The 27,372-nt window shown below is 33.7% G+C and overlaps 1 long non-coding RNA gene across 4 annotated transcripts in view; it reads right to left on the reverse strand.

The window, feature by feature from the left end:
• Positions 1-27,372, reverse strand: part of LOC123619270 (uncharacterized) — a 243,719-nt gene that overhangs the window by 49,531 nt on the left and 166,816 nt on the right. For all 4 annotated transcript variants that reach the window (XR_006727827.2, XR_006727828.2, XR_006727826.2 and 1 more), the window contains one exon: positions 11,118-11,223. This is a non-coding gene — a long non-coding RNA (uncharacterized LOC123619270). The remainder of the gene's footprint in view (positions 1-11,117; positions 11,224-27,372) is intronic.

The raw sequence follows: 27,372 nt of genomic DNA on the forward strand, positions 1-27,372 counted from the left end.
ATTCTTCCTTTAAGAGATACATAGAAAGTCATCAGCACCACTTATGAAGTACATGCCTTTAAAAATCTGAAATGGAATTTAGCCAAGTCACTAGACCTCAGTACCAGTTTACAGTTTACCAGCTTGCCAGTTCATATGGGAAACAGAAGATCAAGCTGACTACAACACAAGGAAATGATTACTCTACAATGCAATTAAACCAACTGATCTAACAAAGTGATAAAGGACATGAAAAGAGAGTGGGTGTGAGGAAAGTGGGAAGGGCAGAAGTTAAAGAATAAAAGAAATTAAAGGGACGTTAAAATGCAATAAAATGTGTAAACACTGTCGGCATCATGATTCAAACAAAACAACTCAAAATATTTATGAGGCAAATGAGAAGTTTTGAATAAAGATTGGGTATAAAATAATATAGGATAATAAAGGATAGTTGCTATTGAGTGAAAATTTGTTGAGGAACAAGTTATTCAAAACTTCTTGAAATTTCACTCCAAATATTACTTATTAATTACAATGCAGAAATCTGCTGGACACAACCTTAACCAAATGAGCAAATGTAACATCTTCAATAACGGAACAAATATACATCATGTATCTCTTGATGTGCCATGTAATATCCTTGCTGAAAAAATAAAGTATTAACTGAAATCTAACCATGAAGCAATACTCAGACAAATGCAAACTGAGGCCCATTTTGCAAAACAACTGGCCTGAACTATTTTAAAACTTCGGTATCAAGAAAGATTAAAAAAAAGGGGGTCAGGGGGGTGGGGAGACATAGGAAGTGTTCTTTAAGATTAAGGGAGGCTATGTGCAAAATACAATCCTTGATTGGCTCCTAGATTGAGAATAAAATAAACAACTATTAAGGATAGTCTGCATACAATCGAGAGATACTGAATGTGGATTGCATATTAGCCTATTGTATCATATTAATGTTAACTTTTCTGTGTGCAGTCATTGTATTGTGGTTATGTGGGTGAATACCTGGCTCTTAGGAGATACAGACTGAATTATTCAGGGAGGAAGTACTGTGATGTCTGCAGCTAATTCGCAAATGTTTTCAAAAGATAAAATAAGCATGTGAGGGTGAGTGTGCAAGCACTCCTGAGCAAGAGGGGAAAAGGGAAAGAGCAAAATGGCCACATTTTAACAGGGGCTAAATCTAAAGGAGAGGAGGACATGCAGGTGTTCATTGCCTCTTAAAATTTTTTTCCAGAAGATTTGATATTTTACAGCATCTGAACATTGGGAAGATAATTATCTTTAAATTGTTTAAAGTATGAAAACTGAATGGTAGCTATGTTAAAAATAAAAATCCTCATCAATTTAAGATGCATACTGAACTGTTTACAGGTAAAATAACGTCTTTTGAGATTTTCTTTAAAATATTTCAGTTCAAAAAGAAAGTGAGGGAGTAAATAAAACAAAATTGGCCAAAATTCTGGAGCTGGGTGATAAGTATATGTGGGTTTATTCTATTTAAAAGCTAATTTTAGATGTGATCTATCTAACTATCTATATGTCTATATACCTATATATATAATGGAATATTACTCAGCTATAAAAAGAATGAAATAATGCCATTTATAACAACATGGATGGATCTAGAAATTATCATACTAAGTGAAGTAAATCAGGAGAAAGACAAATATCATATGATATCACTTACAAGTGGAAGCTAAAAAAAAAATTGATACAAATGAACTTATTTACAAAACAGAAAGAGACTCACAGACATAGAAAACAAACTTATGGTTACCAAAGAGGAAAGGGTGGGGAGGGATAAATTACAAGTTTGGTATTATCAATATAAACTACTATATATAAAATAGATAAACAACAAGATCAATATCCGGTAAACAACCTATCATGAAAAAGAATATAAAAAAGAATATATATATATATATATATACATATATATATATGCTGAATCACTATGCTGTATGTCAGAAACTAACACAAAATTGTAAATCAACTAAACTTCAATAAAAAAATATCTGAGGGAAAAAAGCTAATTTTCTAAATGACTCATTAAAACACTATTTCACCATGTTGGTTTTCTTTTTTCATTTTTAAACTATAGCTTCTCAAGCAGTTTTGGATATAATTTTTGATATACAAATAAAAATTCAGAGTCAAGTATTGGCTAGTACAAAAAAGTATCATATTTTCTGGCATTATTCAGAAATTCATTTAAAGGTAATCTCCAGGCAACTTCTGGTTGTCTTCTAGATTCACAAGAAGAATAAAAGAATATGCTGAAAATCTTTACGCTTAAGGGTATGCATTTTGAAAATGAGAAAGCCACACTTTAGTAACTGTGAATACCTTCTTCTCATATAGGAAATATTCTAGTTCTAGGGTAGCCTTATACTGATGTTAGATGGTTGGAATCAAGTTTATTATAAGAAGATGGACTTCATCATGCTATTTTTGTACCTTTCTAAATATACCCTTTTGAAATCAAATCGGACACGTCCAATTATGCTGCATCATCATACATTACTTTGATAATTTTTTCTTTCTATAAAAATTAGTATTCATAATATAACAAAGCTCTTTGTACTTAGTCAGATACAGAATGAAAATATCTGTTCCACAAAATTGCATAAAAAATACAACACAAAAGGAAAGATTTTGTCTGTCTTTCAGAAATACTTATTTCAATAGTGCAGGAACTGGATATAACTCTTTTCTGATCAGGTGCTAAATTAGTAAATGTATAAAGAATTTTGAAAGAATTATACCTATGTACAGGTATTGATTTCAATTTTATAGGAAATATAGCCCTCCTAAGATGAGATTTTCTGTCAACTCTGCACACATCCCGTACACTCTTCAGTTGATATTTTCATGTTTTCCTCCCTGTTCCTGTTCTAACATGTAGTTAGAATGATGACCCAAAGTAGAAAAGACATTCTTGTGTTCTCTGTATACCCAACTCAGATACAAGAGACATTTTAAATATCTGTCTATAAAAAGAAAACAAAAATCAATAGCAAAAGCAAAGGCACTTAATGAGAGACAAAATGTTACAACATGTAAATCAAGTTTTTGCAGATTATCTCTGTACATCCAACATTTCTAGGTAAATATTTTTTAATCTAATTATCTGTAAGTTTTGTTTATATATTGATTATTCAGCTGTTTCCTGGGATATAGTCCAGGGTACTTACTTTTTTTTTTTTTAAGATTTTGATGGAAATCAATACTCAAAACTAAGTATTATGCCTATTCTAACATCAAACATATTATAACTTTTTTAGCTTCTATTTTATAACATCTGCCAAAATTTCCCTTCATTTTTGCATAAAATCAAGGTTTTGTTGATATTAAATTATTAATGAGTTAACTCTAAAGTACCTCTTTGTATTACCTATCACCCAGAAATAATCTTATAAAGTACCATATTTTACATGATATATAGAAAAATAAAGTATTTTGTAGAATATTCATAGTCATTAAATGTCAAAACTGGTGTTGGATTTTGACATAAACAATGCTACACTGAAAAATAAAAGGCCTTGGCTCCAAGCCATCTGCTTCACAGTTCACAAATATATCTCGATTAGTAATTCTAATTAGAGGACACTGATATCCAAGAAGATATATCAAAACAAGAATAATTCTAGTTTAACATTTCTTAGAATGACAAGAATAATGAGTGTATTTACTATCCTAATATTGGTTTTATATTTTAATACAATTTTAAGATAATATCAGTTTTAATTTTCTGAACAATGTTTAGGATCTGTCTCATTGCTTTGTATATTAAACAAGCCATTGAATTTACAATTGTAGCTCAAAAGCAAATTGTGTAGAGGTAATGAGTGTGTTGAGTAAGGTTCCAAATATCTCCAATCAAATAATGAACTTAATCTAATAGAAAGGAGACATTAGGCTCCATGGAAGGGCTTGGCATTCTCTTCCTGAAGAGTTTCCTCTCGACATGAGCAAATATCTTTCTTTCCCTTTTTACTTTACTACTCCTAGTCCTCTATGGATCAAGGTTATAGAAGGTAGTTTTTTTTTATTTTCCATCCTTGAATATCTTAGAGGAATTAGAAAGGGGTGAGAATGCTTTTGTATCCACATGTAACATTGTGTAACCAGTCCCAACTGGTTGAAATTTACAGCAGCTGCATCAGGCCTCCTCAAGATCAAAAAACAAAACAAAACAAAACAAAACACATTAACATCTACCTCAAATTCTCTGATTCTCCAAAACTAAAATTTGACAGACCTTCAAGAATCAGAAAATAAAGTATCTATGATAATCCTATTTCATTTAGAACATCACATTTATTCCATGCAGTCCACAAATATTTTATTGAAATTTACTAGGACTACACACTCTACTAGACTCTGAAATATGCAATGATGCATGACACAGCCATGATCTTGTCCTCGGGAAGTTTAAAGCCTAGGAAAAGAGCTCACACCGAACAAATAAATACAGGTGAGAAGCACATTACAAGGTGAGGGTGAAGGCTGCTAGGGGAGTGCACACATAGTGGATTATTGTAACCTGTAGCAGAGGTGGGGGTTACCTGAAGAAGTGAGACTTCAGGGAAAAGGCTAGAGGATGAGCAGAACATTGCTGAGGAAAGGAGAAGAGGTGAGCATAAATAAAATCTGGAGAGTGCAATTAATATTAGAGAAAATATGTCAGGAAACTTGCTAAAGTTAAAATTATCTTTTGTCATTTACAAAACAAAAAAAACCCTCTTTTATTAGACTTTGTGCATAAAATGGTCCATTAAACCATATATTCAATGAAACATGACAACTAGAATGATCAAGTGCAACCATGTATTTCTAAGCCCTAATTCTAACTAAGAGGGAAAATGCAGTGGACCAATGATAATGTGGTATTGATGTATTTCTGCAATTAACAATCTCACTTTTTAACTAATATTCTGAATAATGCCAGAATAATTACAATTATGACAATTTCCAGGATACTTAATTATGAATTTTTCTTTCCTTAAAGCTTAATTACTTGACTTTCTAGTATTTCTTAATTTGGAAATTATCAAATGAAACTATTCTAAATGGAAAAACTGATATATATCCTTCGAGTGGAAAAATAACTAAATTACATGTATAAGCACTAAAAAAAAGTAAAAGCTGAATTTATTTTGATCATTTCAATTAGATGTTTAATGAAATTAGAGAACTTTAAGTTTTTATTTGTGTTGAATTTAACTCTTTTAAGATTGTTTATTAACATAGAAGCTCCTTCTGCAATGAAAGCTAATATTTTCAAATTGCATTTTAAATTATTATAAACAAAATTTTTTATTTATGGCAATTTAAAAATTTTAATATTAAAAATATAATTGAAGTAAATACAGAGTGTTTTAAATAAGTAAATCATAAGCACACAACTCAAAAAGTGTTACAAAGTGTATATGCCCATAGAACCATAAATCAGGGCAAAAAATAAAACATACCAGAACCCCAGGACTGCCACACAGATCACTCTCCATCACTACCATGCTAGCCTTCCCAAAGGTAAGGAATCATTCTGACTTCTATAACATAGATTACTCATGCCTGTTTTTGAACTTTATATATACTAAAGCATATAGTATGATAACTGATAATTATAAAAATGTGGCATATCGATACTTGAAATATGCAGATTAAACTACTCTTAAAGGAAAATTTGTCACCTTAAAAAGCATTTTTAAAAGGGCTGAAATCAAAGATCTAAGTTTCTAGTTCAAAAAATTTAAAAAATAACAGCAAGTTAAAACCAAAGATAAAGAAAAGTGAAATGTTAACAATAACAGAAATAAACTGTACAGAAGATTAATATACAATAGAAAAAATCAATAAAGCCAAATGTTGATTCACTGAAAAGTCTAATAAAATTGATAAAGCCTTGATGAGAATGAATAAGAGAAACAAAAACCATATGTAACCAACATAAGGAACAAAAACAAAAGAAAAGAACACCACTACAAATCTTATAGACTTGAAAACAAAGAAATGTTTAAAAATTGAAGTATAGTTGACCTGTAACACTAGTTCCAGATGCACAACATAGTGATTTAGCATTTCTATACATTACAAATGATCACCGTCAGTCCCTTGCCTGAGGAGACATTTCCAAATGCATATTGCTAAGATCAATGTCAAAGAGTGTACAGTCTGTTTTCTTTTAGAAGTCTTATGGTTTCAGGTCTTATATTTAAGTCTTTAATCCATTTTGAGTTTATTTTTGCATACAATGTGTGAAAGTAGATTAGTTTTGTTCTTCTGCATGTAGCTGTCCACTTTTCCCATCACCATTTTTTAAGAGGCTGTCTTTTTCCTATTTTATATTCTTGCCTCCTTTGGTGTAGATTAACTGACCATGTAACTGTGGGTTCATTTTGGGCTCTCTATTCTGTTCCATTGATCTATGTGTCTGTTTTTGTGCCAGCATCATACTGCTTTGATTACTGTAGCTTTGTAGTATGATTTGAAATAATGTTATGAAAAACTTTATGCAACTCTGTTTTTATCATTCACAAATTACAAAAAGCAAAATTCTCTAAGTACAAATGAGAATAATCAAAATAGCTATTTTCAGTTATTTGAAGGTCTGCAATGTTGTAATTTGATTTTTTTCTTAGTGATTTTTTTCCTCAGGAAAAGAACTAGGAATGGTGGGAAAAATACATTGGAAATACATTTAAGTTTACTCTGAGAATTTAAAGAAATTACATATTCTTCATCAGAGAAAATACCCATATCTAGATTGGAAAGCTTGATATAGATAATCACGTTCATAACATTTTTGCAATTATGAATCTGAGAATCTGATGAAAGGTTTGGACATTCTCCCCAGATGAATACACATATTGATATACATGTCGAATTTAACATCAGGAAGCCTCTTCATGGACTCATTAGTTAGGAAGGCCTATGGTAGAAGATATAAATTATCAGGTGAAGAAATGAAGCTTTAAGGTATATATCTACTCTAAAGTAATTGTCACATTTAAAATAAATGAATAAATAACTTCTAAATACTCTTCTATATTGTTGAAAGGTAATATGTTATGAGTGATTTAATTGCCTTCTTATATTAGCACCTGTCCCATTTCAATATAATTCAGAATGTTCTCAAAGAATAACTATAATTTTTTTACTAAGAATTATTTATATTAATATCACAGTGGTCTATCAAATAATAGTACTGCTTAAGATTGAATAAGCTTTGATTTCTCTTGAATCTCCATGGCTAAGGCTAAAACGGAATAAACATAGTTAGTATATGCAAATGTGTTCTCCTGAACTTTAAAGATACACTTTTAGAAATAGTTTGAAATTATTGCGTCCACTTAAAAAAACCTGATATTACAACGAATAGGTCAGCTACGATCTTCCAAATTTCTGGTCATCAAAAAGAAAGTTATAGCATATTTCTACTGTAAAAGCCAGCACAAAGCAAAAATCAACATGTATTTACAAGAGGAATTGTTAAGAGGACAAAAAGCAGCCAACAACTAGAGTGATCAGTCTTATTCAGAACAAGGTTGAAAATATCTTATAGGAATGTGTTCTCGACAAGTATTCCAAGAGAATGGAGGCATGTTTTAAAAGAACTTTGGTAAGATTTTTTTATAATAGGATGCTGCAAAACCTTATTCAAAAGACTAGAAATTTCAATTGTAACATACATAGTTTTTTTCGTTCCTTATGCTGATTTCAGTGTATACAGAATAGAACCTTAAAAACATATAGAATTTACTTTTGTACAGTTAATATGTCTGACCTTTACACCACATGGGTTTACGGTTTAATTATATGACAGTACTAGCCAGACTACAAAATAAAATCACTCAATAGTAAAACACACATGCAATATAATGTTGCATACTGTGAAGTATAGCCAATATTACACAGTACGACTCCTCAAGCATTTGAAAAACCATTCAACAGAATTACAGCTTTTGAGAACAGAGATATTTTTAAGAGCACATAAGGTCAAAATTTCATTGAAATATTAATCAATATAGACTTTAAATCCTGTAAAACCTCTTAGCAGTTAAAGCAAACATTTGCATAACATTTCACTTAAAATAGATCAAAATAATAATAGAATTATTTGAGTTCTGCCAGATGATTTCATTATAAATAAGATATCTCAGTGAAAGAGAGATGAGAAAGATCTCAAATTTGTTCCTTAGAAATGTTTTCAAAGTACTCTGGAAACGAAGAGCATGCTACAGAATGCAGGAAATGCATATTCATTTTGGCTTTTAGTGTAACACTTTTACATGAGAAAGCAAAATTTCCCAGTATCCAGATCTGAATTTAACATCTTACATGTTGTTTTTTATCTACTGTTGCTGGAACAATAAACCATCCCAGCACTTTTTGGCTTAAAACTACAGGGATGTATTGTTTTTCATGTTTCTAAACTTGACTGGGCCCTTTTTCTGCTCCATATGGGTCCACTGGGGTCACTCTGAGGTTGTGTTCATCTAGACAGGCTGGACGGGAAGGGCCAAGAATGCTTCTCTTATTACTTATTTGGTCCTTGGACTTGCCTGCTTCAGTCAACTCAGTCTCGTTGCCAGCTCTTCATGTGACGTTGTATCCTCCAGGGCCTCTCCATGAGACCTCTCTAGCAGGAAAGCTAGGACTAACTTATAAAATGGCCCTGAGTTCCAGGAGGGAGAATTCTAAGCGGGTAAGCCTCAAAGTGGAAGTATGTGTCAAACCTCTGGTTGTATCACTTTTGCAAATGTCTCATTGATCAAAACTTCGATATGACCACGCCCAGCATCATTGTGTGAAGGTATTACAAAAGACATAAATGTGAGGGGGAAGGGGCATAATCATTGCTTTTTCTCAGTATAATAGCTTACCACACATGAGATATCTTTTTACATGTACATAGAGTCTATGAGATTAAAGTTCCAGTTTTCTGCATCACTTCTGTGATAAGAAAAAAATCCTGTTATCTATTTATGCCTCAAACAAAAACAATTCCATAAATAAATACTGTAGGTGAAGAGTATTTCATTTTTAAAGAAACAATTGTCACTTTTTAATAAAATTCAGGAGACTGTCTAAAATCAACTGTTATAGACCGGATTCTTAAAAATAGCAAAACCAATTACCATACGTGCATTTTATAAGAATCATTTTTCCAGATACTTAAAATCATCTTTTGCCTTCTAAGAAATAGTTTAGTTTCTAAACAAAAGGAAGGCCCAAATTAACACAGTCAGGGTTTTAAAAACCTCATTTACTAAGAAAGGCTTCTTATTGTTGTTTCTGAAAACAGCAAATAATAATAATAAGGCATAAAAAACAAAAAGTAACCTAAGCATAGTGACTGATGATTCCACTGAATCAAACATCTGCATCAACAATAAATTCACTTAAATGCATTGAAAAACTTAAAAGAACATTAAGTGTAATCAGACCAAAAATTAAGGGAAGGAACCAAGATAAATTACTAAGCATTTTATTTGACTTTTGTCTTGAGCTCATTTGATGAATGAGGTGAACTTGAACTCTGATCCTTAAGGTCACAAGGGACCTTGAAAAAGGTAAACAAAGCCTGTGGGTCTGCAATGCCATTATAGGAGTGAATTTAAAATAAACCAATCCCTCCTCAAGAATACTACACGAAAAGTTCTTGTCTTGAATTCTGATACTAGAGAGGGGTAAATATCTTCCTCAAGAATTCCTAACCCCACAACATTTCCTCAAAGTGGATTTGGAAAGAAAAAAAAAAAAAAAACCACATACACCACGGGCGGTTCAAAAAACTTTATGTGAAGAATTTAATGTAGTAACCCTAGATTGATGCCTCGGGTTCCTGGAAGGAGCAAATTCTAGTACACTCTAGAGGAACCCATCACCTTCCTAAAACTCAAAGGGTTTTTACAGATAAACTTCTGAAAAATATAACTTCACAATCAAATGTGAAAGCAAAACAAAGTACCATGAGTGAGGACAGATGGCAAAGTCACACAGCAAAATACCCAGAAAGAGTTCTGATACTATAATTATCTGAATAAATGGAAGGAACTGAAATGCAAAGATTGACAATGAAAACTTCACAATATGACTAGTTAGATTAAAAGTAATAATTAAAATTTCTACAAATGGAAATTATACTTGTTAAAATTAAAAAATCAAAGTAGATATAACTGAGTTTAAATAGTGATCATAAGGCAGTTTGGGCAACGCGTGGATAACATGATTGAAAATGCAAATGAGAGGTTAGACACATAAAGAGTCCAATACATAACAATTCTGAGTTTCAGAATGAGAGGAGAGAATGAGGCAGCAGCAACAGTGGAAGAGATAATGGCTGAGATGTTCCTGAACTGATGAAGTATCAAATACACAGATCTGAGAAGCTCTATGAATCGCACACAAGAGAAATAAAAACAAACTCAAACTTGGAGAGAAGAGGGGGGAAAAAAGCTAAAGTAAGAATTAGATTGCCGAAACATCTGTAATAAGGAGTCTGACTTCATTTCCGATGCTCGGCTGCTGACAGCTTTCAAGTCCCACATCCCTACGAGCTGATAGGAAAGTCCAGGTGCTCTCTCCTTTGGCATCCACAAGAAGTTCAAGCTATGCAGTTCCAGCCCTTATTCACGGTAGAAGCCTAATCGGTCTTTTTTCTCTGCTCTTTCAAGGCATTTTTAGATCACCTTGGAAGCCTACCCTACTCTCTTACGAAAACCTCATTATGTGAGTAATAAACTTATTCACATCTTCTTGAAGCACTTGTGGCATCATTAGTCTGAAGATCTGAATTACATTTGGGGTGAGGGTTCATACGGTTTGTAGAGGATAACCACCATTGGCAGAGCAGGCGGCAAGCCTGGATAACGACCATCACCTCCAGGGGTCTTTCTTCTCTCTTTGTCTTGCTAACGGGCTCTGCTGCCTTCTGGCTAGAATGGTCTTTGAAGTGTGCTGTTGCCTGCTGGCAAGCTGGAGCCTTAGGCTGTGCTGGTTTGTGCTGTGCTTACAAATCCTACCAAACCTCTGTTTAGATTTAACCAACTGTCTCAGTTAGAACAGGCTGCAATAACCAAATACCACACACTGGGTGGCTTAAACAACAGAAACGTATTTCTCACCGTTCTGGAGGCTGAGACGTCCAAGATCAAGGTGCCAGCCAACTTGGTTCCTGATGAGAGGACTCTTCCTGGAATGCAGATGGCTACCTTCTCACTGTGCCCTCACCTGGTGGAGAGAGAGAAAAAGTGAGCTCACCAGTATCTTTTTTTTAAATGGACACTAATCCTATTGGATCAGGGCTCCACATTTATAACCTCATTTAACCTTAATTACCTTCTACAAATATCCTTTCTCCAAATACAATCATAATGGGAGTTGGGTTTTTAACACATGACTTTTGGGGAGACACAAACTTTTAGTTCAAAACATTAACCTATGTTGGAAGTTTTTGATAATGTTTAGAGACAGGACCATAGGATTGGGGTCCTCCTTAAAATGACTTGGGTAGTATATCTCAACCTGGACCCGTGTGTTTCAGATTGAAGTAAGAGTCTTGATTCCAGTATTAGCCATGACTGACACTAGGGTCAGGGGAACAACGTTTCCTGTGGCCATTGAGTGTGTGTCTCAAGCAGGCATTAGTCCCATTCTATAGAGTGTTCAGGGGAAACACTCATACCCTGTGCAATATGTGGGCCCATTGGATGATGGCTCACGTGGAGGAAGAGAAATTACGATGTCGCATACTGAGGTCAGACTACTTAAAATAAATGGCTCACCAGGCCTCTACAGAATGCCATTATTGCTGCTGCTAACTACACTTCTGTCCCAACAAAGATTCAGATCCTCAGGGCTATAGGGAACACACCCACAGCATCCCTCTGGGACAACCACTGACTTAACATTGGCCAAGTCCCTAACCCTAACAATACTGATTTGAGGCTCTCTGGAAGGAGAAACACAAATATGAGCAGAGTAGAGAGGACACCCTGCCCTGCTGAAACCATCAAAAAAGGCAAAAAAACAAACACCTGAATCTAGGGGGAGGAAACAAAACAAAACAAAACAAGCAAACAAACAAGCAAACAAACAAAACAGAGGTCCAAAATTTGACCCAAAGGAAAATCCAAAATTCACTAAAAGGATTTGTGCAGCAAAAAGGTAAAAGGGTACTGATTGACATTTTGGCTCTACAACACAGATTCTAAATTAACTTTAATATCTGCTGAAATTCACCAATTTGCTAACCTTTGTGGCCTTGATCATTATGGGGATTGAAATAAAGATATTCCAGATCCCACTAAATTTAACAAGGTACCCCCCCACCATGTTATGGGAGTCACTGAACATAAAACAGAGGATAAACAAGTATGCCTGGCCTTAGCCATTGGAACTACTGCCTTGCCTGAATTCCCTGTGGTCATAGTGCCCAATTTTCTACAATATCCATAGTGGTCATGGCTGCTCTGACTCAACGAGCAATAAATTAAAATTAAATTAAGTCTTTGGCACTTACAATTGGCTTGATAAAATGAGACCCTATGGACCTTTCCCCAAGATAGAATGTTTCATACAGCCCAATATAAATTTAAATAGGTCATTCAAGCATTGAAGCCCATTATATAAGACCTATTTAGAGAAGGCGTGATTATTTCCACTGCTTCAATTAGCAGCCCTGTTATTAAACCTGGAAAGAACGAATGGCACCTCAGAGTGGATTACTATAATGTTAATGCTATAGTCACTCCAATTAAGGCTCCACACCCAATATTATTAAAATTACTGACTCCATCCAACCAGCAACTGGTAAATACTCTGCAGTCATAGATTTGGCTAATACGTTCAGTGTCTATTTCAATACCCTCTCAGATGCAGTTTACGTTCATCTTCTAAAGGACACAATAGTGCATCTTATCTGGTTACTCATGGGCTACTTCAACATCCCTGTGATCAGACGTAGTCTTTGCAGGTACGATCTTAACTGTAGCCAGCTCTCTCCAGGAGCACAGGTATGCCATCACATTGATGACATCTTTCTTTAAGGAGATTCATTTGATACACTCATTCAGAACATACGAATACTCACCAAAAGACTCATGAAAATAAAATGGGCCATTGTCCCACAGTTAGTACAATGCCCCACCAGTTTAGATAAACTCCTAGAAGTTATTTGATAAACTGAGAGCTGCACCATCTCTGCCACTGTCAAGAAATAGTTATGGACCCTCTTAGCACCCATGATGTTAAAAACAAAGCCCAGGCTTTGGGTTCTGGAGACAACATATTCTTCATTTACAAATCTTACTGTTACACACAAATGAGTTCACTATGAATGGAACCTCCTACAACAGAAGACTCAAGAATTTTTCCAAATTGCTATATAACAGGCACTTCCATTAGTGTACCCCAAAGACTCCTTCACTCTCGGGGCTTTAGCAACCTCCTCTCATTCCCCCTGGAGTCCCTGGATCACTCATGATGGCCATAAGTTGCCCATAGGCTTCTGGTACAAGAAAGTGCCCTTGATGGCACTACATCGTTATCTATTAAAGTGGCAATTGCAGGCTGTACAGTGAGGTCTCCTGAAAACAGAGGCTTTTCCGGACCTGAGCCTATGACCCTCTGTACCAAGCTGCCCATTGTGCCTTGGGTAATGGAAAGAGTACCCTATTAGCTCAGCATAGCCACTGAAGTCTCCTTGCTACAGATGGAGCCAGAATGGGCCTTCTGGCTTATCCTACCTGCAAGAGCAGGGAAGAGGGTAAGAGGAGAAGGGTATTTCCTTGTCCTCATTCCCTTGTCAAGGAGCCACAGTGTTAGAGGAAGTCACCCCTCTTCTGTTCCCTTTACCTCTTGAGGAGCTCCTTGATATCAACTGAGTATGCATCGAAGAGATATTATTTAAGAAGGATGAAGAACCACCATTACATGAGATAGAGCTTGCTGGAGAGTTGCTGCTTTTCATCATTTAACCACATGTTCTAGATTGAGAATGGAACCCAAGAGTCAGCAGAACTGGCTGAACATTAGTCAGCTATCTTATCATATGATACCTTGGCCAACAGTCAGCCTCATCAGTACATTTTTACTGACTCTGGGGTCTCATTCAGTTGATGACAGAAATACTTTTTTTATATAAGATTTTTGCTTTTGGAATAAAGAATTTTGGATATCTTTTGTTTCACAGATGCCTAAAATATAGATTATGGTCATACACATCCCTGCATGTGCTAAACCCATAGGACAAGGCCTCACTAAGATATTCCTTATCCCCTCCAGAGTTCCAAACATTATTAATAGTGACCAAGGCACTCATTTCAAACTCAGAATATACAATGCCAGGTTCCTGAACAAAGTAGTCAACAGAACTTTCAACCAGCTTCAGGCTACAGGCCTCATAAAGCACCATAAAGTCTTACTTAAATGAAGTCAAATTCAATTAAATGAAACATGGCACATTTCAGTCATCAGTCAAAAATCAGGAATAAATCATAACAAAGAGTTTGACTCCATTTTTGATGCTTGACTGCTGACAGTGTTCAAGTCCCACCAAACTCCCTTCCCCTTCTTCCCCATATCTGGGCAAGCTGACAAGAAAGCTCATTTGCTCCCTCCTTTGGCACTGGCAAGAAGTTCAAATCACACAAATCTAAGCCAGCACACAGGAACCCTTTCCCCAGTCCCAAACTCAAAATAAAAGTCTACCAAGTCTCTCTTCTCTGTACCCTCAAAATGTTTTGAAACCAGCTTGGGAGCCTGCCCTATTCTCCCCACAAAGCTTCATTAAAGGAGTAGCACACTTCTTCACATTCTCCTCTTGGTATGTGTGCAGTGTTATCAGTCTTAATGTTCAAGACAAACTTTGGATAGGAGCATCTGTCTCACCTCTACAGGTGACTATAACATCTATTTTTTTTAATCAAATATATAATTAATTTAAAAGTAAGTTAAACTTATAAAAATAAAAGTTGTTCTATGGACCTTGTACTATTTAAAGTCATAATGAAAATATTGAATATATGCCAATTTTGATAAGTTAGTTCTACATGTTAAAAATTTCTAACAATGGAAAATACGAATATATAACTTAAAATCTAGTATACAAAAGAAACTGATATGAGAAAAAAAATTCATTCACGATAAGGCAAAAATGGAGAAAACACATATAGAAATGGAATAATATAAAAGCATAAAACAAAGTGATAGAAATTAAAATTATGATTAATTACCTTAAAATGCAAATTGAATAAATGTTACCATAAAAAAGATAAGAATTGTCAAGCACATTTTAAAATTCTGCTCTATGCTATCAATAATGAGTACATTCCCATCCCAAATATAAGAGTACATTCATACTCAAAGTAAAAGGATAAAAAAACACAAAGCAAATACCAGTTTAAAAAAGCTGATGTGGCAATTAACATCAGATAAAATAGACTTTAAGATAAAAATCATTTAAAGAAAAACAGAACATTACATAACAAATTTAAATGTTTTCACCCAATAACACAACATATTATGTAAAACAAAAAAAGAAAAAATACACAAATCCATGTTTAGAATGTGAGATATTAACATATTTTCTCAGTAATTGTTAGTTTAAGCAGCAAAGTATGAATGTCCCAGATGCTCTAGAATTTTGCCAAGAATTGGCATGGTCAGTCTTTTTAACACTAGCTATTCTAAAACATTTGTAGTAATATGACACCTCATTGTGGTGTTTACTCATATTTTTCATCTGTATATGTTCTTTGGTGCAGTGTCTATTCAAATTTTTTGCCCATAATTTTAGGTTTTTTTGCTTGTTTTTGTTTTTTAATTGAAGTATAGATGATTTATAAGATTATATTAGTTTCAGGTGTATAACAAGTGATTCGATATTTTTATAGATTATACTCCATTTAAAGTTATTATAAAATATTGGCTATCCCTTTTGCTATACAATATATCTTGTTGCTTATTTATTTTATACATAGTAGTCTGTACCTCTTAATCCCCTACCCAATCCTGCCCATTCCCCTTCCCTCTCCCTAACCATTAGTTTGTTCTGTAGATCTGTGCATTTGTTTCTGTTTTGTTATACTCATTTGTTTGTTTTATTTTTTTTAGATTCTATATATAAGAAATAACATAGAGTATTTGTCTTTCTCTGTCTGACTTATTTCACTTAGCATAATACCCTCCAGTTCCAGCCACGTTTTTGCAGATGGCAAAATTTCCATTCTTTTTTATAGTTGATTAACATTCCATTTGTGTGTGTGTGTGTGTATATATATATATATATACATACATGCACATATGTATTTATACATGTACATATATATTCCACACCTTCTTTATCCTTTCTTTATTTTTTTTAATTTGTCAGATTTTTTTAATGAGAATTATAAAAGACCAAAACCTTTTTTTGCAAACTACCTTTTTTAAAACAAATTATTTGCTTTTAATTATAAATACTGTGTAAGATGATGCCTTCTTTTGTAAAACCAATAAATACAAGAATACATTTTAAACATATATAATTTGTCCAAGATATCTGGAGGAAGGAGAAAAGCCTGATTTTTTTTTCTAGTATTAAAAAAAAAAAAATCAGTATGCCCTAACCTTTCAAAGTATAAGTTTGAAGGTATGACTCAACTGGAGAGGAAAAAAAAAGAGAGAGAAACCATCTTACAGCTGCTTTAAATAGCTTCTGATAATTCTTCCAATGCTGCTTAGGCTGCTTCCATGTCTTGGCTATGGGAAATAATGCTGCTATAAACATTGGGCTGCATGTATCTTTTTGAATTAGAATTTTCATTTTCTTTGGATACATACCCAGAAGGAGAAGTGTTGGCTCATGTGGTAGTTCTATTTTAAGTTTTTTGAGGAACCTCCCTACTGTTTTGAGTTTTGAGAGATTGCTGTAAATTTTAGATACATCTTTTTGAACTATAACGCTTTGCAAATATTTTCTCCCAGTCTATGGCTTTTCTTTTCATTCTTAGCAGTGTCTTTCGAAGATTAGATTTTAACTGGATAAAGCCCAATTTATTAACTTGTTCTTTTATAGATTATGTTTCAAACTTTTGTTGTCAGAGCTAAGCAATCTTTGCCTAGGCCAAGTATACAAGTGTTTTCTCCTATCTTTTCTTCTTGGTGTTTTATAGCTTTAGGTTTAATGATATAAATTTGCCCTTAAGTACTGTTCAGTGACATCTCAAACAATTCAGATACACCGTTTTCATTTATGTTCAGTTCAGAATAATTTCTAATTTCTATTTTGGCTCACTGGATGTGTGTTGTTCAATTTTCAAATATTTGGGTATTTTACAGAGATATTTCTACTATTTACTTTAAATTTAATTTCATTGTATCTGGAGAACATACTTTGAATGATTTAAATGTTTTTTAAAATATATTGACATTTGCTCTGTGGCCCAGAATATGACCTACCTTGATAAATGTTTTTTGTGCAGTTGAAAAGAATCTTGTGTTGGATGCAATATTCTAAAGATGAACATTAGATCACATTAGTTGATAATTTTGTTCAAATCTTCTCTGTCTTTACTGATTTTCTGTCAACTTGCTTTATCAGTTATTGAGAGAGGGTAATGATATCTTCAGCTATAACTATGGACTTGCCTATTTCCCCATTCAGTTCTACCAATTTTTGTTTCATGTATTTTGAAGTTCTGTTATATAAGCATAAACATTTAAGACTGTTATGATTATATTGAAAAAATATAAAATAAGACCCCTAAATGGTAAATACGCCAAGTTCATAAATGGAGAGACTCAACATCACACAGATGTTAATTTTCTCCTTATTGACCCAAGGAGTCAATGCTATTTTAATCAGAATCATAATATGCTTCTTTAATGGAATTTAACTAGTTATTTCATAATGTATATGAAGAATAAATACCTAAGAATGGTCCAGACATTCTGAAAGGAAAGATAAAGGGGATATTTATCTTTCTATATGTTAAGATTTATTATGAATTTGTAGTAATTAATATATTGTAGTACTGCTCAGGAGTAGAAATTACCAATGAAACAAAATAAGAACCAAGAAATCAACTCACAGTTATATAAATAAGTATGATAGAGTTATCTCTGTAGATCGGTAGGAAGGAATGGATTATTCATTCGATGATGCTGTGGCAAATCTGTGTACATGAAAAAAAATTAGGTTGCTCTAAGGAAAACTAATTCCACATTATTAAAGTCTTAAATATGAAAAGTAAAAGGAAAATTTGGGAAAACAATATAAAGAAAATCTTTCGACTTTTGGGTAAAAATAGATTTCTTTTTTTAAAATTGAAGTATAGTTGATTTACAATGTTGTGTTAGTTTCTGGTGTGCAGCAAAGTGATTCAGTCATACGTATACATGGAAAGGTAAAAATTATTGTATATTTTACAGAGGTATAAATTTATAGTAAAATGAAAGGAAAAAAAGAAAATCACAAATACAAAATTCAGAATAGTTTGGAAGGAAAAGATTAAGATTTGAGAGGACATACAAGACATTGCCAAGTGAATGAAAATATTCTTTTCTTAAAACTATGTGATGGGTACATACATATGCTGTATTAGATAGATACACATATTTTATGGATATTACTTTATATAATCAACACTTCATTTAAATAATTAAAAACCTGGAGTTCTTGAAATAAAAACAGTCAATAAAAAGGTTTTTTTGTTTGTTTGTTTGAGGCTTTTAAAAAGAGCAAAGAACAGAAGAAAGAAAAGGGTAAACAACCAGCAATTTCCTGTGTGAGACTGTGGAGTACTGACCCCCTACCCAGCCAGTCACCAGGAGCTATTATTATTTCATATATATGTCTTTGGACAAAACTGTTTTAATTAGCTGCCACTGTTTGAACCAACTGCATTGTCATTCTGTAAGAATTTGATGGGACATCTTAGGCATAAATGCATGCAATGACTGCATATATAATAGATATTTTCCTCTGTATTTATATTCAGGCCTTTAAACAGTTCCATTTGCAGGATGCATTGTGGTGTGTGTGTGTGTGTGTGTGTGTGTGTGTGTGTGGACTGTTCATTTGCAAGTTAATCAGGCTCTTAAGTAATATATTCTTAGTTAATTATTTTTACTTTTGGTAGAAGAAAACAGAAATGTAATGTACTGATATTTGTTTTACATCTATGTACGAAAGTACATAACAGGATTTTTGCAAGAAATGGTTTCTTATTTATTGGCGTGACTAAAAATGAGAATGATTAAGGAAGGAAAAGTCTCCAAAAGTTCCTAAAGATGGAATATCACTAGACAGATCATCACTGAGGTAAGTGAATAATGCCTGTCATAAAAAATAGAAAATGTACAGTTTGTTATGAATATACAAACAGAAGTATTAAAGGAGAAAATATGGCACTAGGAGAGCCAAATACAATGAAAAAAAAAATGAATGCATGACCTATGCACTATGGAAAAAAATCAACTCAATTATGCTTTGTTACAATAGTTCTTTTTGAATGAAGTCCAGCTTTAATTAAAATCTTCTCATTCGATCAGATGGAGTTGCAGATGCGATCAGCTGAAACTGTCTATTGTTCTTATTCATTGTAATGTACTGCATTTCAGCAGTAAGGAGATATACAAAAGAAAAGCTCTTCACTAGCTCTTCGAAGGGGTCTGTTATGACTCTAAAATTAATTAAATTAGATAAGTTGCATATCATTTTTATTACTAAAATATCTCAAGCAATTTCTAAGAGATTTCCTCCTCCTCCTGTCCCATACTTATCCTCACCTATCATGCCCAAATTCAAAACTTTGAAAGCTATGCTGGACTCCTATTATTCCCCTTAATAAACAAAAGAATAGTTCTTATATAATAGGCCTACCTTCCTTTCAGCTGTCCAGCTGAAATATAGGAATAGAAATATAAATATAGGAATATAAATATAAATTAGACTTAATCAAGAAATCACTTAATATCCATGTTAACATAATGGACAACTCATTGGACTCATTGGTTTGGAAAAAGGTCATTTGCAGTTATGAATAACCCCTCTTTTCTTTATAGCTTCTGTGTTTAAAAAACACATTATGTTATACTTTGCACATTTCTGTGTCCTGCTTCCTATGAATACAGATGGACAAAAGAGGTCTAGAAATAACAGATCTAGAAATAATCCATTGTATATATATTTCTCTGACTAAAGTTAATCCAGCTGCCTCAGAGGCTATTTAAATATTATCTTTCAAATATAGAACAACACTGTCTCAGGGATCCAATTCAGGCCTCTGTGTATATGTTGGCTGAAAAATGCAACAATGTCTGTATATTTGATGTTGTTTTTAAGCTGCTAAATTATGGAGCAAATTGTTATGTGGCATTAGGTAACCAATACTGATTTTGGTACTTGGGCAGAGAGTGGAAGCTGGGGGACTTTGAGAAGTATTAGTAAAAATGTGTACTGCCTTAAAGACTTCGCTTATGGATGTATGATGGCTTTGAGGAGGTTGTAGTGAGAACTTTAAAAATAGCAAGAAAACTTTTATTGGAAATCAGAGGATAAAGGTCCCTGTATCCGTGGTAGAAAGTTTAGCAAGGCTATTGTGTATGCTAATGTAGAAAGTACAAAATGTATCTAATTTGCCAGGTTATCTAGTTTAGAAGATTTCAAGGGAGAACATTGAAGATGCTACCTGGTTTCTTCAAATTTCCTTTAGTAAAATGTGGGTGGACAGAGATAAGAATTATTAAACAAAAAGGATCCACAGTTTAGTAGTTTTGAGATTTTACAGTGTCTTCAGATGGCAAACAATGTTAGACTAAAGAAAATGGCTTCTGGACAAAGATCAAATCCTGAGCACTCTTAGGAAACAACAATTTAAAGAATAAGCAGAGGGCATTAGTGTTTCAGCAGTTATGAATAAACCTGCCATTAAACATCCATGTGTATGTTTTGTGTGGACATGTTTCCAAGTTCTTTGGATAAATAACTACACCATCACCGGTATTTGGTATTGTCAACATTTAAATTTGGTCAATTCTAATAGGCATGCAGTGGTATCTCACTGTTATCTTAATTTGCATGTCCCTTGTCAATGAAAAAAAAAATCAATAGTCAATCTAAGAAAGGAATGGAAAATTTTACTGGAGCCAAACTGAGGATTATAACTTGGAAAGTAATCTTTCAGAAAGTTCTGAGGACACATTAGAGATCAGAGCCCAGTTATGTATGTCTTTGAGACAAAGGGTTATATTTAAAGACTGTACTGACAGTTTACATAATCCACATCTGCATGTACAAAGTGAGTAATGAGTCATTGTGACCACTTACAAGACTAAGAAGGAATGTTATCTCCCTCCCAAAGAGGTCTGGTTAATGCAGATGCACAAAAGACATTAAAGGGGAGGGAGGAAGCCCAAACAAGCAGAGAAAAATTTTATTTTATTTTTCTTATCTTGCCATAAAATATGAATTTTACTTCATCACCCTAATGATATATGATGTGGGGTACCTTTTCATGTACTTATTTGTCATTTGTATATCTTCTTGGTGAGGTATCTATTCAAGTTTTTTTGCCCATTTTTAATCAAGTTATTCATTTTCTCACTGTTGAGTTCCTTATATATTTTGTGTAAGGGTCCTTTACCAGATATGTTTTTGCAAATATTTTCTACCAGTCAAGATGTGGCTTGTCTCCTCACTTTCCTGACAACATCTTTTGCAAAGCACAAGTTTTTAATTTTAACAAAGTCTATATTATCAGTTGTTATTTTCATGAATTATGCCTTCGGTGCTGTGTCCAAAAAGTCATTACCATGCCTGAGGGCATTTAGATTTTCTCCCATATTATCTTCTAGGAGTTTTATAGTCTTGTGTTTCACATTTAGGTCTATGATAAATGTTGAGTTAATTTTTGTGGAAGTGTCTAGATTCATTTTTTGTACGTGATGTCCAGTTATTTCAGTATCATTTGTTGAAGAGAATATCTTTTCTCCAATGTATTGTCTTTGTCCCTTTGTCAAAACTCAGTTGGCTATTTTTATGTGAGTCTATTTCTAGGTTCTCTAGTCTGTTCCACTGATCTGTCTGTTCTCTTACCAATACCACACTGTCATGATTACTGCAGTTTTACAGTGAATCTTCATGACATTGTGATTTATAATAAGTGTGTATTTGGTCTTCATCCTCATTTCTGGCCCAGAGTTACTAAAATCCTTGCTATTTCCTAAGCGATAAGAGCAATAAAGGTGAATGGAGTGTGTTTTGTTATTCATAAGAAGATCTTTTCACCCATACCTGAGTTTATGTTGAGATGGCTTTTGAAAAAACCCTAAGGATGGGAGGCTGATTTCTAAAGGAACCACCAGGTGATTAGAGGATTGGTACTTTCAGCCCCAACTACCAATCTGCAGGGAAGTGGGGGAGGCTGGAGATTGAATTAATTATCAAAGGCCAATGACTTAATCATGCTTATGTAATGAGGCTTTCATAAAAATTCCTGAAGTACAGGGTTCAGAGAGCTTCCAAGTGGGTGACCCTGTGGAAATGCCAGAAGGGTAGCATGCCTGAAGGGGGTATGAAAGCCCCATGCCCTTCCCATACACCTTGCTCCATGCATCTCCTCCATCTTCCTGTTCCTGAACTATATCCTGTCATGTTAAACCAGTAATCTCATAAGTAAGCTGTTTTCCTGAGTTTTGTGAGCCATTCTATCAAATTATCAAACCTGAAGAGGGGGTCATGGGAAACTTCAATTTACAGCTGGTCAGTCAGAAACACTTGGACTTGTGAATGGCATCTGAAGTTGGTGGGGAGGAGACAGTTTTGTGGGACTGAGCTCTTAAATTGTGGAATATGATGTTTCTTTCAGGTAATACCAGAACTGAATTGAATAGAACCACTTGGTGTCTGCAGAGAATTGGAGAATTGCTTGTTGGGTCGGACCCCACACATGTGCTGCCAAAAGTGTTGATGAGTAATGAATAAGGAAAAACAAGAGTTTTCCCCTTACAGTCTTTGAGTTAGGTAGCCTCAGTTCTTCGATTTTGTTCTTCTCCTTCAATATTATATTGGCTCTGCTGGGTCTTCTGCCTCTTTATATAAATTTTGAAATCAGATCACAGATATCCATAAAACATCCTGCTAGGATTTTGATTGAGATTGCACTGAATCTCTAGATCAAATCAGAAAGAACTGACATCTTGACAATATTGAGTCTTCCTACCCATGAAATGGAGTATCTCTCCATTTATTTAGTTCTTCTTAGATTTTTTTTTTTATCAGACTTTTCTGTATATAGATCCTGTACATTTTTTGTTAGATTTACACCTATTTCATTTTGGGGGGTGTTAATGAATGTAACTGGTACTGTGTTTTTAATTTTAAATTCCACTTGTTCATTGCTGGTATATGGGGAAGTGATTGACTCCCATAGATTAACTTTGTATGCTTCAGTTTTGTTTTAACCACTTATTAGTTCCAGGAGCACTGTGAATCCCAAATATAATAAGTACAAAAAGATCTACATCTGGACACATTACAGTCAAACTGCTCAAAAACAAAGACAAAGAAAAAAATCTTGGAAGTGGAGAAAATAACTCAAATACAGGAGAGTAAGAACTCAGTTAAAAGCTATAGTCTTCCTCAGAAACAATGGAAACTAGACAGAAGTGGAATGGTATGTTTAAAGCACTAGGGTAAAAACACCCAGTCAGTCAAGAATTCTAGATCTAGCAAAACTATTGTTATAAAATAAAACTAAAATAATGAGCATTCCCATATAAACAAAACTGAAGAATTTGTTACTGGCAAGCTTGATCTAAAAGAAAAACTAAAGGAAGTTCTTCAGGGTGAAAAGAAATTTCAGCAGACAGTAACTCAAACCAGACAGAAATAATAAAAAGCAGGGAAAATCATAAGTATATGAGTAAATATAAAAGACAAAAGGAAGGAGAGAAGGAGGCAAGCAGAGAGACACAGGGAGAGAGAGAGACTGAATTATTCTTAGATTCTCTATATTTCTCTAGAGCAAAGAAATTAGAAAGCAAAATTTTCTCTATTCTCCCCCTAGAATTTTAATCTTGTTCAAAGTGACATGAAAACTAAAAATGTTTGATTTATTTTGACCGCAGTGCCTTTTGGAAACAGTCCATTAGTGTCCACATCCTAAAGCAGCTCTGCTTGTTGCCTCAGTATTTCCATTGATTCTATGAGCTACCCCAGTACCCATGCAAGAAATTCCTTTTGTAACTATGTTAGCCCCAAATTTTGTGTTGCTGGCAATGGAAAGCAATTAGATATCATTTATTTCTCAACAATTTGTTACTTTTCATCATTTACTCATTAATTTCCTATCTGTTTTAAGTAATCACTATGCTAGTTTCTGGGATTATATTAGTGAAAATGATAGACAATATTTCTGCTCTCATAAAGCAAACAATTATCCAGATGATGAGAAATTAAACCAAAAAATCATACTTCTTTTCAATTAAAAACATGGTGAACTCTACAAAATAAAAGATATGAGAATGAAAAATAAGGCATGTAACATGGTTGGTCAGAGAAGACTTCTCTGATTTTTAAATTGAGATCAGAGGATGTTTAAAATCACGGTCTTTTCCAGGGTTACAAGTTATGGGGTATGTAACTAAAGTAGCTTGCCTTTTAATTAATTATATTTGTAAAGCATTTCCAAACCCCAGATACACTCCATGAAGAGGTATAGTACATTTTTTTCTTCATCTGTTGTCTACTCATCTAATTAAAAAAAAAACCTGTTTATACAAAGCTGATCTCTCTCCAATCCCTAGAGATGGTCTTAGAGCATATTTACATTATTGGAACACTCGATGTTATTGATCTGTGGTTAGCAGCCTAGCTGGAATCGCTCTTCAGTAAAGTTTTCTCCTTCTATATCTTACTAATTGTCAGGGGAAAAAATGACATGACTGTAGATCTTTAACATGCCATCCATTTAAAAACAAACTACATGCCTGCAAGCCACAAAAGAAGGTCAAATGAATAGCCCCAATGTCATACTGCCAACACTCTCTACTACTTGAATATTTAGACCATTATTTTTAATTGCATCTCTAGATACAAAAAGGGTCAGCATGCCATATTTTCAAAGCTATGCTTAAAACTTAAAAAGATGTACTGGGTGAACCATGAACAATTTAACAAGTCCAAATTTCAAGCCACATACAGGTTTTTATAAAACATATACTATTGTTAGTAGCAAATAATATGACATTTGCAAACTAGCAAAACATTAATGATTTCCATATCTATGTAATACCTTCAGTAGGTATAGTAGAGATGGACTCTTGTAAATTGTTTGTAAAATAATTCTTATCTCAGAAACATATGTGATCCAAATTCCATCAAATAAAAAAGCATATTTATCATGAAAGAAAATATATTTTGTAAATGTAAAGCTTTATAGCTGCAAAAAGTGACAACTATTCAAAATATAAATATCTGTGATTTTTAAAAAATTGTCTTTCACAAGCAAAATATGTGGTTGTATTGCTTTAAAATATCACTCTTTTAAAAACATTGAGTAATTATGCAAATAGACTACAATTAGGATTATTCAATTATGACAATTGGTAAAGCTGGTGTAAAAACAAAGCCAGTTCTTGTCAAACTTTGATGTAAACATCAAAACTTTTATCTTACATTACACCTGCGGTCTGGAGTATGTAAGAAGAAAGGAATAATATTTTACTTACATTTATATATTATATTATATGATACAAATACATTTATTATAATTTATTTTTATTATAAAAAGTAAAATTTAAAGAAGAAACAAGGCAGCCGTTATTTGCAGACATGTTAGTTGTACATGCAGAAAACCCAAGAAAATTTTTAGGCAAACTATCAAGATTAGTAAAAGGCCCAGAAAAGTTTCTCTATGTCAAAATCAATTGTATTTCTATAGATCATGAATAAAAATTTAAAATATAATTTTAAATATACTATTTCAACAATGACAACGTTAAAAAAGTAAGTGGCGGGGAGGAGGGTATAGCTCAAGTGGTAGAGTGCATGCTTAGGATGCATGAGGTCATGGGTTCAATCCCCAGTATCAATTAGGAATAAATATGTGCATCATCTTAGGAAATTACAAAACCTTTACTGGAAGCATTAAATTCTAAATACCTTTCAAGCTACATCACGTTTATATATCAAATGGCTCAATATCATGAAGATGTCAAATTAATTTATAAACCTAAGTAATTGCAGTGAAAATGCCAAACTGATTCTAAAATTTAATATAAGAGCAAAGAGTTAGCCAAAGCAAAATAATCCTAATGAAATAAGATGGTGGGGCTTCATTTAGCATTGATATTGAGACTTATAATAAAGCCATACTAACTAAAACTGTAAGGCACTAACACAGAAATCAACACATAGCAATGGAGCAAAATAAATATTCCAGAACAAAATATATAATGAAATGTAATGTGTTACAAAAGTAGCATTGCAAACCACTAGAGGACGGAATAGGGTATTCAGTAAGTGGGGCTGGGGCTATCTATAAGGAACAAAATAGATTTCAATTACTGCTCCATAGAATACACAAAACGTATTCTTTGTATGACTCTGTAAAGGGTCAACTTGGCTAAAATAAACTGTTTCCTAGAATCCCTTTCTCTGTAGGTTTTTGATGATTAGGTTTGACCACCGGAGAAATTTGTTTGAAATTGGAAATGAGTGAAAGAACAGTGGCCATGTTTACTCTCTGAAGATTAATGTAGACCAGGCTCTCTTGCAGCTCAAGCACATGTTTACAAGCTGCTGGCTGACTTTGTTGGCACAGAAGAGTAGCTGAGTTCCGAAGTTCCTTGAGCTCCAATGGGATGGAGCACCACATCTGGGTCACGTGCCCTTGTAGCTCTGTAACAAGAGTGGCAGCCAGCATCTCCTTCAGGTCATCCCTGGTTACAAGATTGGTGGCTTGGAAATTGGGAGAAGCCAATGTTGCCTAGTGACAAACAAAGGTAGGTTCCAGCTTGTTCCACACAGTTCCGGTTTCACCTGCTTTCTGCATTTCACATCTGTTATTCCTTCCCTACTGTCTGTCCTATGACTTGAGGCTCAACACCAGATGCAGAAGAAACAGCAGGAACAAGACTGTTTTACCAAATTCCACAGTGACAGATGGTCAAGTCTCTAAAGAAATCCCTTATTCTATGCCATTCCTAGTGGTGCTGTTTCCCTGATTGTACCTATTGATATACCACTTTAATGTGACAGAAAAAGTATAATATGCATATACAGGGTAATATGGGGGATATTTTTGTGACTTCAAGAAAGAAACTTTTAAAACTATTTTATTTATTCATTATTGTATCATCAAAATTTTTTTTAATTGGCAGGGGGAGGTAATT

This window comes from Camelus bactrianus, chromosome 13, assembly GCF_048773025.1.
Source record: "Camelus bactrianus isolate YW-2024 breed Bactrian camel chromosome 13, ASM4877302v1, whole genome shotgun sequence".
Lineage (NCBI taxonomy): Eukaryota > Metazoa > Chordata > Mammalia > Artiodactyla > Camelidae > Camelus > Camelus bactrianus.